This window comes from Otolemur garnettii, unplaced genomic scaffold (genome assembly GCF_000181295.1).
Source record: "Otolemur garnettii isolate 467f Iridium unplaced genomic scaffold, OtoGar3 scaffold00168, whole genome shotgun sequence".
In the NCBI taxonomy this organism is placed as follows: domain Eukaryota; kingdom Metazoa; phylum Chordata; class Mammalia; order Primates; family Galagidae; genus Otolemur; species Otolemur garnettii.
In genome coordinates this window covers 2366164-2376901 of record NW_003852563.1, presented here as the reverse complement: position 1 = coordinate 2376901, position 10738 = coordinate 2366164, and the positions used below count along the sequence as shown (strand labels likewise).

The 10738-nt window shown below is 37.9% G+C and overlaps 1 protein-coding gene across 4 annotated transcripts in view; it reads right to left on the bottom strand.

The window, feature by feature from the left end:
• Positions 1-10738, bottom strand: part of ESRRG (estrogen related receptor gamma) — a 600546-nt gene that overhangs the window by 213326 nt on the left and 376482 nt on the right. Inside the window, exons 2-3 of one of the 4 annotated variants that reach the window (XM_003800140.1) lie at positions 9730-9905; positions 9167-9285 (exon numbers count right to left, since the gene is read on the bottom strand). The exons of the other annotated variants lie outside the window; for them this stretch is intronic. The gene's annotated coding sequence lies outside the window, so the exon portion shown is untranslated. The remainder of the gene's footprint in view (positions 1-9166; positions 9286-9729; positions 9906-10738) is intronic. 4 annotated transcript variants of the gene reach the window in all.

The following is a 10738-nucleotide window of genomic DNA, read 5'->3' as shown; positions in this document are numbered from 1 at the left end:
TAAACATTCCTTTATAAATGACAATCATTTTTATACAAACTAGCTCCTCCTAGACTTCCAGGGCAGTTCTAGCCCTGTAAACCTATCTTACCTTTTTCTGGAATGTGGTCTATTTCCCACAGGTACAAAATGATATCAGTAAGTCTTTAAAAACCATTTTGTTTAAACTTTCCCAATTTCAATAGAATCCATTCCAGTATAAATGACATATTTGACTTTAGTTTACAGTTTCCTTCAATATTTCCTTTTTGCATTAACCAAGTAATTTCCAGGACATTCCTGCCTACCCATGTGGTTTATTTAGACACAAAACACAGAGGTATACGAGAGATTTCTATATTTGAAGACTTTAACTTACTACTTAGTATATTAACACACATACTAAATCAAGAACAATCCTTTGGGGTGGCACCTGTGGCTCAAAGGAGTAGGGTGCCGGCCTTATATACTGGAGGTGGTGGGTTCAAACCCACCCCCGGACAAAAACTGCAAAAAAAAAAAAAGAGAACAATCCTTTGTACATAGAAGCTAATTAAAATATTTTGACTGGGGGAGGGGGTGATGGAGGAGGATAGGGGGTCTGGTATGGCACCTCTTGGGGGCGAGACACAATTACAAGAAGGACTTTACCTTACAACTGCAATCCGTATAACCTAATTCTTTGTACCCTCAATGAATCCCAAACAATAAAAAGTAAATAAATAAATTAAATTAAATCTTTTGACTGGCCATATATACAAACAGAATTAACATAGCAACTTTTTTTCCAATTTTTTTTTATCTCTAGTAAGGAAAAAAGGGGCAAAAATCTGTGTCAATTACAATTCACTAAGAAGTCCACGGTGCAGTCTCTGTTCCCGCTTCTATTTCTAAAAGGATGCACAGCTGCTTCATTTCTGCTACATCAATGCCTAACAGTGTTGCATTTTCTCAGTTACACTTCATTTTGAAAGTTGCAAAGATTCCCTACCTGGAGCTGGCCCTATTTTAAGGGCAAACCAGACTGCACACTATCTACATCTAGATAAAACTCACTGGTTTAAAATCCGCACGAGGATCTACACTTCTAAACCGATATGCAAATCCAATGTGCAGGAGCCTTCCAAAGCACCCAGGTCCTTTCAGATCCTTGCTCGGTCATTCTTCACCTTTCCTTCTACTTATTTATACTAGCTACCTAAATAATTCACACTGCCTGCTTTCCAGCCCGAATGTTCCTCAGAAGAGGCCTACGATGAGCTATTGCAGTCACCAGATGGACTCCTGAATGCAGCAGGTGGGGCAGATGGCAAGGCGCCCGTCTGATGCTGCCTGCCTGGGCCTGGGCTGCTTTCCCTTCCAGGTACATTATCACCATCCTAACACCGAGGCGGTGGCGTCTGGGGGGTGCGGTGGAAGTGGGGCACTGGCGATTCCTTGACATGCGATAGCAGAGGCATCATAAATTATCAGCTGCCTCCTTCCTCCTTGCCCCCCAGCCCCAGCAGCCCCCGATGTGTTGTATGCTTTTGCTTTGTGAGTGAGTTTTTCTTTGTGAAGACCGGGGGGAAGGTTTCAGAAAGCACTCTGGCACTCCCCATGAAGCAGCAGCATCCAACTTACACCGTTTCGCCTCCCCTTAAAAAAGTGAAGAGGATTCAGGGGGAGCAATACGGGGAATGTCTGCAAGACTACGGAGGAAAAGAAGTATTTTCACAAATATGTTGCCCCCAAAACATCCACAAATGAAGCAAAAAAAGACAGGTGAGATGACTCAGCTCACAGAAAAGTGAGCTGCTCTTTGCACATATGGAGTAGAGGAGAGAAAAACTGTACTTTATAGCCTTTTGGTGCTGCAGAAAATATTGGCTGCAACCAAGTTGGGACAGTTTTTTGGCCAGGGCCAGGTTTGAACCTGCCACCTCTGACACAAGGGGCTGGTGCCCTACTCCTCTGAGCCACAGGCGCCGCCCCATGGTGAGATAGTTCTTTGTCTCATAACCCTTGTGTCATGTCTAAACGTATGGCATTTCCCTTCCAAAGTCCGTTACCCTAGTACTATAACACACAAAAAAATCGCCTTGCATATTTCTTGCAATTGGAAACCTGCAACCTCGTGATGCCCAGCTACCACGAGACAGGCCCTCAGTAACATGTAGCATAAATTTTAATTGAGCATAAACACTTGACTAAAACCCTCCCGAGGTATTTCTGGCATATTCCAATTGGCAATGGTACCATGATACTATGATTTTAATCCTTCTATAAACTTAACTGATGCCAATATAAATCTTATCACCTAACTTCACTAATCATCTAATTAAAAACATCTAAAAATGCAAAAGACAATAATTTTAATGACCTGAAGCAAACCAATCTGTATCTTCAAAATAAATAAATAAATAAAACGTCTAAATAAACTGTGTCCACTGAAGAGACGCTGAAAAGAGAAGTGCTTTGAATTTAATCTTTGCATCTTCAGGCCAATTGAAATCCCAGGCTTTTGGGAACTCTCCTGGGCAGTTTTGGAGGAATGCCGGGCAAAGATAATAGCTGTGAGATTATCTCAAGATTAACAGCAAGGTTTTCTTATAAAAACTATGTTTCAAAAGTCATTTATGTTGATTAGGATGGGCTTACTAATTCAAACCTTTCCATACAAGTCAAACAGCATAAACCTTCTGGAGTTCAAATAAATCCTCATTGTTTTCCTTACAATCTGGAAAATATTTTTTCTTACATAATCTTCTAAAGCATTCTCCCCCTTTTTAAAGGTGACTCTGCTGATCAAATTTTCAAAGGCTTTGTAAGGAAGGTGAGGCCAGTTCACTTTTTGGCTAAAAAAGTATAGGGAGATCATCCTTGACTGCACCAAGACCCCACTCATGCTGTTGCGACATTCAAGATCTAAATGTACAATTCCTAATCATGTTCATGGGGCCAACTCCCATCAATTGTAAAAAGCCAAAACCAGAAAGTCAGAATGGAAGCTTCAATTTGCTGAAGTTTTATGTAAAACTACTACTACCTAAATTCCTAAATTTATTTTCTGAACTGATTGTCTTTTACAATGGAGAGTTGCATATAAAAGGTACCATTTTTAAATGTTTTATATGCACACAGGCTCATTCTGTATTATTGATTTCAGGATCTTAGTGCCTAAGACAGTGCCTGCACACATTTTGAATGAAGGATCAAAAAAATGCAGTTTAATGCACTAAATTGATGACTTTAATGATTTAAAAAATTGCAAAGAATGCCTATAACCATTTTTGATGCAACATTATAAGTTGCTATCAGCAATCAATTTGACACTAGAGAGTTGATTATAAAAAATACACTTCAAAAATCAATTTTAAACTGATATCTTCTAAACCTGATTTCATTAACTATCATTAAGCTATGCACTCACAACCTAATTATAGCACATAACTTAAAAATACTAAACAGAAGGTAATGGACAGGTCTTAGAAAAAAAGACATTGGAAAGGAAGTGTTGCGAAATTAATTTTTAAAATAGTACCTGGAATTAAAATGTAGTTTTTAAGATTATATCGTTCAATGTGTGTTAATACTATCACAATTAAAATGGCAGACAAGATAACTTCTAAAATAAAATTAGTAGCAAGTGTCAGAAAAAAAATAGCCATTTTTAAAATAAAAAGCAGCAAGTGAAAAAATAAGTAATTGCAATTTGAGCCCTGGTTATAAAAGGTAATATATATCACCAAGATGCTGCTGAAAGAGAATTATAAGTAAAATTTTTATTTTTTACACCTCAAAAGTATTCTTTTTATAAAATGTATATGATATTCTTGAACAAATCTTACATACATATCTATATTTGAATATAAGCTTGAAGTATCAGAAATCAGTGTAATGGCATATATGTAAAAAAATACATTTGCATGAATTGAAAAAAGTGTGCATGTGTGTACAAAAATACAATTTTTCTGACTGATTTGGTCATTTCCTTATTTTATTTAGACCTCTTCCTGGATGTGACCAAGGCACAAAGTTTCAAAGTTCAAGTTAATCTAAACCTAATTAAAAAAAAAAAACAGATATCCAAATTTTAATATAATATATGGCATATATCAGAATTAATATAATTTAAAAAGAGAAATGCATTTTTCGTGCTACCTTTTCTTTTTCCTAAGCAAAATATAGACAGTGACTCAAACACAATAACTGCAATGCAATGCCCCACTTACTGAGCTCATCCAGTCCCCTTTGTTAACTATGATGTTTTTTTATTGCCAACTTTCTTGTTCTGTAAAAGTAGAGCTGATTAAAAGAAATGGCAGGGAAGATGGGTATAATCTCTAATGACTTACTTTACTTATTTACAGCTTACCTACCTCAGTGAAATTATAAATCAAGCTGCATAATTAAACACAAAAAATGGAATAAACCAACCAATAACAAAATATGACCACCAATGACTACCCACTTTTAATTTGTCGGTAAGGACAGTATCTTCCTAAGATTAATCCTGGTTCAAGATTTGCTCAATTTTTGTTTTGTTTTATTTTTCCTCTCTGAAAATCACAGAAGAGTTTTCGAGATAAGTTTTGAGTTTATAGTTAAGAAAGAATGAGTACATGCTCCCTGGCACGCCTTCTCTGAACCTAAACAGAACCCTTTACCTCGCCCATGGAACACTGTTTAGTAAACAGGGACTGTACAAGCCCAGGGTGGCGTCTATCTTCCAGTCCTGCCGTCTTTTTAAAAACAAGGCAGGGGTTCTGTTTGCGGTGCACACTTGGTTCAGTGTTAATCCTGTTTTATGTTGTTCACACCTGCTGCTGACCAGCAGCCTGCTGATGGGCTAGGGCTCACGCTGCTCCCAGGAATCTCACTCACTGAGAAGCCGGACAAAAGCGACTGCACAGAGCTGGAGACAAAGCCTGACCAAGGTCCAGGACACGAGAGAAGCAAGCAGACCCTGTAAGATCTTCCCCTCATTCGCAAATAAGGCTTCTCCACAATGTCACAAGTTAGCCACCTCTAAAAAGGTAATCGATGGCTACTTAAAAAAAAGAGAGAGAGAGAGAGACTGAACCTCATTTCAGTTATTTATATTTTTGAGCTTTTTATGTCTTTGGGTAATACTGATACAAATATATGTACAATAAAAAAAAATTAATCTAATGAGGTGTACATGCAAGTCATTACTTTGAATCCTTACCAAAAGCATCTGTACTTAAAACAATGATTAATTTAAAATAATCTGGCTCATCTCTCTTTTCATACAATTTTACATCTCAAACAAACAGACTATATATATGTATATGTACACACACACATATACATACATGTATATTTGGGCATATTTATATAATATGTATGTATACAAACACACCATGCAGCCAGGACAGTGACACTGGATGCCAAGACTACTCTCCCCCCGCCCCGCCCCCTTGCACTGCATGTGCCTAATAGCAAACATCAAAAGGAATGATTTCTTTTTTGATCTTAGTACCAGCGATAAATCAAATTCAGTGCCACAGACAGGGGGGAAATGCACTACTAAGGGGAAACTCCAAGACTGACAGTGGGACCAGTCAGAGGCATTCATTCAATCAAGTTTCAGTAAATGACGCCCACCCTTCTTCTTCCCAAACAAGATGTAAGCTGTCATGTGCTTACCCAGAGCGAGAAAAACTTACCCAGTCCTGATGTGACCCTAAGTCAAGATGTACTTTGTGCTGACACTTCCAGCGGCAGCATCAGAGCCCCTCCCCTCCTACCCACAGACAGAGCTAATTTCCCTCCTATCTGGGAGCTGGCTTCTGCCTGCAGATGGACACAGAAAGCGTCTACTGGCCAGCACCGGACAGCTCGAATAGGAGCTGCATGTCTGAGGGGCACGGGGTATAAAGGTGTTTCTGGGATCATTTTATTACATCTCTGGAAGCAGCTTTCCTGCCTGCAACAGCCAGCAAAGCATCGCAGACCCCACTGCCAGCTCGGGAAGTTCTGCACCAGCCTGCTCCACTGGGGTGCACGGGTTTAATGGAGCACAGTTTTAATACTTCTCTGGGGGAAGCACAAAATCACTTAACTACCATGTTAAGCTTCTCTTAACGAATGAGGTGAGGATGAAATATTTGAGGTGCCGGCATCTTTTTCCCAATTTGTTTTCAAACTATGTACTCTTAGCAATGGGCTCCTTTGGGGAGGGGTCTGATCTGATCTGATGAGGCTACTCTCCTGTTTGTGACGTGGTCTTCCTCAGCAGATGAAAAGTGTTCACAGAATCTCAGAAACAGCTTAGCAACCACAAGAGACAGACCAGATAAATGCTCACATTTCAGTGTGTAGAATACTTTATACTTGGCAACTCTCTAATGGTGTTAAAGACAAAAAAACAGTTGCTAAAAAAATGATATTATAATATACTTGCCATAATTGTAGATTGGAATCACGCAGCTCCCATACTCCGATACAGCCCATCAGAAAATAAAACACTTGTCACTTTCAATTTGGTTATGGAATGTGAGCGGTATAGAAATAAACTCAATTGTGGTGTTGAATCATACAAAATTACTGATATATTTGACCATGTTTAACCTATACGAATGACAACTTCATACAGTTCATTCCAACGTATTTAGAATCCTGTTACCTAACTTGCATTCAAAGAACCTAATGTTTGTCAAGGAATATCATGGTTCCAAATTAGACTTTCCTATTATCTTTCAGAAAGCCACCTCTAGTTTGAGATTTTTTTTAAAAAAATTAGTATCAAAATGAGAGCTTACTTAAGTATATTTTAAGGCTTGAACCTATGATGGCCTCAGGCACAACAGTCTCCCTGGTAGTTAAAATTTCCTTTGAGACCAAGTTTTGTACATGGAAGAACATTTGTGAGCTCAACAGACTATTGATCACAATGCTCACCATTTAGAGGGGCCACTTAGCAGTGCAGAGAACAGGAGAGCCAACCCCCCATTCCAGTGCCAAGGGGGCACAGTGATGGATTGTGACAGAAAATCCCATCCTTGAGGTCCTTGACCAGAGAACTTGAAACACAGATTTTTTTTTTCCCCCAGCGACTTTGTTAAGTTTACTCCGGACAAAATTATTTCACTGTAGCAGCAGTAGTAGTGGCTTTTCGATCAAATGATATTTAGTGTTTTGCATGTAGTATTGGTGACATGATGAATACCTTCAGATAAGAAAGGAAAAAAAAATAAGCTCTGTTCTCCATCAAGGCTCTGTACCTGCTGCGTGCCTTCCAGCCTTGCTCCTAAGCTTGCCCACTTCGAAAGAAAGTCAAGACCACCTCATTTTGATTATAGTGCTTTCCTGGGGCAGGAATTTTTATTTCAGTTTGAATCTTAAACCATCACATTTCCAGTGATGCATTTTTATGTTTACAATTGACATCTTCATAAAAGAATGAAACCTTTGAGCAACAGCTCAAAAGCATGAAGGTTGCCTGAAGTAAGTACTTAAATGATTTTACACCTAAATGGAGCCCAGTTGTTTTTAGTTAAAATTTAATAAACCTTAAACTGATGACCTTTCTTCCACAGAAAGGTCCCGAGTTGCAAAAACCGAACTTTCCAATGAAATATATTTTAAGGAACTAGTGCTGAACAAAGGGCTATTTAAAGCTGAACGCTTTGTCAATTTATCAGCTTGTGAACATTCTGTTCCTGAATCCCCCACTGCTGCTGAATGTATAGAACGCTGGTGCCTTGCTTAATCGAATACTATTGATTCGAGTGTGTCAGAGTGATCTCATTGAGAGTAATCAATAGTAATCCAAAATCAATCAATCTGCTCTTGCACTATCATTTATCAAATCTGAATACGCCAAATTATTTGGAGGCATCAAATTACAAAGAGGAGAATATGGGAGAACTGGGAAAGTTAATGGTTTATATTGAAGAACAAAACCAATAGCTCTTTTTTTAAGGGGAGGTACTTTCAAATGGACTATTACTCAGACAAATACATTTATCTTCTCATTAAAGTATCCTAAATTTATAATTAATCTCATTCTATTCTTGATTTTTTTTTTTTAAAAAAAAAGGTTTCTCCTATAAAAGTTTGCTGGGTCAGCACAACTGACACAAACTCACAGATGCTCTAACTGCTTTCACCAGAACACAGCAGCGTTTTACAAGTCTGATAAGGTAAGTTTCAAATGCCTGTTACGGATCGGCTAGGAAAACAAGGAGACTCGACTGACACAGGACATAACTGCATCTTCTAACATCAGAAATGATGTTTAATAGAATTGGAGAGGAGAAAGGAATACGTAATTTCTCCAGTGAATGTACAGCATAGATGCATCTGCTTATCAAGGAAGCTGCTGTTGATGCTGCAGGTGCCTTTATCAACATATTCACCTGCAATTTAGTCAAGGTAATAAATCCTTCTATTCATTACAGCACTCTCAAAAGCACCCCTCCTGTATAACTTGAATGAGAAAAGGCACAGAGTGTCTAAAACATTTACTTTTGCTAATGTAAAAGTGTTGGCATTTTACTTCATTTCCGATAAGCTGGTGCCAGTAGAAGTGATTATTCTTTTCTTATTCAAAGCCTATCAGCATTTGGAAAAGCTCTCTCAATCTTATCAGGTGTATGAACAGCGCAGTTACTGAAAACAGTTTGTACTGCTCCTCTCTCTTTCTGCCAAGCTATCTGATAAACCCCCAACTAACTAACTGTATTTACACACAATCAAACATAAGTCATATCTTCTGCGCACTCTAGCCAGACTCCAGTTTGCCATAGGTTTTTCTGCGGTGACATTAACTTAAAAATGTCAACGGTGAGTATCCGAAACTGACAACAATCAAGAAAACCCTATAAAAGCACTCAACTAGAATGCACAACAAACAGACACAGAAGAAAAACAAATACAAGAAGTTGAAGGCAATCTCTTCAGAATTCAGAGGGAAAATGAAGTGGACTGTGTATACAAATATGAATGACTACCATGCACTTACCTTGCACCAAAGTAAACGATCCTTTAGCAAAACAGATGAACAGAAACAGAAATTTAAAAAGAAAATACTGAGAAGACTGCAGAGGGGAAGGTACTCAGGAAAATGTTTTAGAGCTGAGCAGGCATTGCCCTTACATTGTGGGTTATCTCAGAGTGGAAGCAGAGAGGTTCTATAACGCAAGCAAGACAAGACAATAGACAAGATCACCGAACTTACCCCAGAAACTGAAGACAAGATAGAAAGCAAGGCTGTCACATATGGTGACCACATTCTCAGGATAGATTTTCCAATCATTAAAACCCTCATAAATGCTCTAGACATTAAAGTTTTGTTCACTATAAGGAAATAAAGAAATAAAAAAGATACAATTTGAGTTTTTAACCTCATATTATTTTTCTTATTCTTCAGACTTAACCAACTAGTTGCATAGCTCAATATAAAGGTATGAAAAAAGAATCATCATGCAGATTAAGGTTAAATAGATGATCTGTTCTTCCATTTCTATCTATTAAAATATTCTTAAACTAGTTCATGGTTCATACGAATTGACAGAAACACCTAGTCACTTATGGGGTCACACTTGGGAGCATGAAAGACACGGATGACATTTCTAGAACACAAGAGAAATCTGAAATTTACTCAAACAACTGAATGAAAAGCAAATTCCTGACCCTAAGAATCTCTGTGGGAGCTTCTGTGCATACATTATCCATTTTTTTCTCACCTCCCTTTGCTGAATAACTAGGAGAGAACAGAAAAAGGCGGCCACAGGCTCCCACCTGAGCCCAACTCCTGATGCTGTCTAGACTCCAAGAACAGAATGAGCCTTCCTTTAGATGTGTAGTGCAACGAGATGAATTAGCCAAGTGTGTAGTTCAGTACAATTCAGCTGATGGCTGCTTTTCCATCTGTGACACTATGAGCTCATGACTGATGAGGCAGGTCTCATTCACGTCTATGGATTAAAGGGATGCTTCTGTCATTTCACAGGACCCAGCACCAACTGTATACAGCCATTTTCTCATAGGAGGAAGACATGGTTCCCACCAACCATGTACACCTTTCCTCTTCTTTGGCCATGAGCAGCTGGTTACAAGTATAATAGTCTCCTCAAAATACATGATCTGTTTTAACAGATTAATGGCTATAAAGAAAGCATTGTCAGAATATTTTACCATTTATGGACAAATGAACACAATTTAACATGGCCATATTATATTTTTGGAGAACTACTACAATAATTTAGAATTATGGAGGGCAAAGGGTAATTGATTGAATAACCCAGTTAAATTTTTTTTCTTTTAAATGACTACATCAGTCTATGTTCATATGATCTGATATTTCCATGAGCTTTGAATGCAATTTTAGTTATATGACTAATGTGCTTTTATTACTCTTTGGAAGGCAAAATAAAGTGCTGCAAATATTGTCACATTTTAACTGCCTTGCAAAGTGTACCTTTTAAAACAATTTTAACTTACTCTGTGATAATGACAAGGCGAGGAAATAATTTATTTAACAAGTCCTTTGTTTAAATTCTCAAAAGCCACTAAGACAAGTAAAATCTTTTGAGAATAGATGAAAAAGGAATTATCATTTATAAGGATACCATTCAGATCATAGAGGGGGAAAAAAAGATTTCGGTGTACTTAGCCTATTATCTGTGTAGAAGTTCTTGACTGACTTTTTGAAATTTCATTTGTTTGCATATTGAATTAGCCATCCAAAAAGAAATCACACGATTTTTTTTCTTTTCCAGGAAACGTTTGAAAAGTCAAAAAAAAAAAA